Source organism: Glycine soja, chromosome 6 (genome assembly GCF_004193775.1).
Source record: "Glycine soja cultivar W05 chromosome 6, ASM419377v2, whole genome shotgun sequence".
Taxonomy (NCBI): domain Eukaryota; kingdom Viridiplantae; phylum Streptophyta; class Magnoliopsida; order Fabales; family Fabaceae; genus Glycine; species Glycine soja.
Window position 1 is genome coordinate 28,408,784 of NC_041007.1, and position 1,608 is coordinate 28,410,391.

At 44.5% G+C, this 1,608-nt stretch overlaps 1 non-coding gene across 1 annotated transcript; it reads left to right on the forward strand.

The window, feature by feature from the left end:
- Positions 1-1,281: 1,281 nt before the first annotated feature.
- On the forward strand, positions 1,282-1,388 carry LOC114417596. Its single transcript, XR_003667855.1, has one exon. It is a non-coding gene; the product is annotated as a small nucleolar RNA R71 (small nucleolar RNA).
- Positions 1,389-1,608: the final 220 nt, after the last annotated feature.

A 1,608-nucleotide genomic window follows, 5' to 3' on the forward strand; every position in this document is an offset into this window, starting at 1 on the left:
ATTTGAGGAACAGATTTACCAATCAATGCGGAGACATTTCTGCCCATGCTAATTCGTTCACTTCCTTTAAGCTTTCGCTTATTAGTGCACAGCTCCTTCAAGAATTTAGCATATCTTGGAATTTGCTTTATTGCATCCAACAGAGGTATGTTTACCTCTACTCTTCTAAACGTTTCCAAGATCTTTTTCTCTGCCTCTTCCATTTTTTTGTTAGAAACTGCTCTTGGAGGGAATGGAAGAGGGGGAATGTGCTGCTTCTGCAAATCAGAATTACCTGTGGAAGAAGATTCACCTGCACAAAAATTGTTAGGTAAATTTTTGTCATCACCTTTTTCTGGAGTAGAGTGAAGTTTGGCAGGTTCATTTGCAGATGAGGAAGGTGCTACGGGTTGAAGTCCTTGACACTGTTTTCCCGACCTCAATGAAATGGCACTGACATTTTTGGGATTTTGGACAGCTTGAGAAGGTAGCTTGTCAGAATTCTGGGACTGTTGTTGATTCAATTGTGTAGCTAATTGTCTCATCTGATTAGTCAAGCTCTGAGTGGAGGCTCTGGTCTCTTGTTGAAACTGCATGTTCTGCAGCGTCATTTGCCTCACGAGTTCTTCGAGGGAAGGTTGTGGAGGAGCCTCAACTGTTGGCTGTTTCTGGGGCTGTTGCTGTTGTTGGATTGGTGGAGGAATGTATGGTCTGCTTGGGCCAGCAGCATTTTGGAAGGAAGGAGCAGGCTGCTGTTGTTGTTGTTGAGGGCTAGACCATCTGAGATTAGGGTGATTCCTCCATCCAGGGTTGTATCTGTTGCTGGAGAGGTCATAATTGTTCTGCTGTGGTTGATTTTGCTGCTGAGGTTGAGGAGGTCTATTGTAAATGTTTGCAGCATAAGCTTCAGGCTGCTCAATTGCTCCAGGTTGCTGCATGGAAGGGCAAAGGTCTGTATGGTGGTCAGCAGAGGAGCACAAACCACAAACCCTTGCGACAGGAACAGATTTCTGATTCAAGGCCAGCTGGGTTACCAAGTTAACCAATGCATCCAGTTTTCCTTCAAGCTTCTTAGTTTCAGATGATGTAGATGGGTTTGTAGCTACCTCATGCACTCCTCTAATGACTATGGCATCATTTCTGGCGCTAAACTGCTGGGAGTTGGAAGCCATCTTCTCAATTAAATTTCTGGCTTCAGCAGGAGTCATGTCTCCAAGGGCTCCACCACTGGCAGCATCTATCATACTTCTCTCCATATTACTGAGTCCTTCATAAAAATATTGGAGAAGAAGCTGCTCTGAAATCTGATGGTGGGGGCAACTGGCACATAGTTTCTTAAATCTCTCCCAATACTCATACAGGCTCTCTCCACTGAGTTGTCTAATACCTGAGATATCCTTCTTGATGGTTGTGGTCCTGGAAGCAGGGGAAAAATTCTCTAAGAATACTCTCTTAAGGTCATCCCAGCTTGTGATGGACCTTGGAGCAAGGTAATACAACCAGTCCTTTGCCACTCCCTCTAATGAATGAGGAAAAGCCTTCAGAAATATGTGATCCTCTTGGACATCTGGGGGTTTCATGGTGGAGCAGACAATGTGAAATTCTTTCAAATGTTTGTGCGGGTCTTCA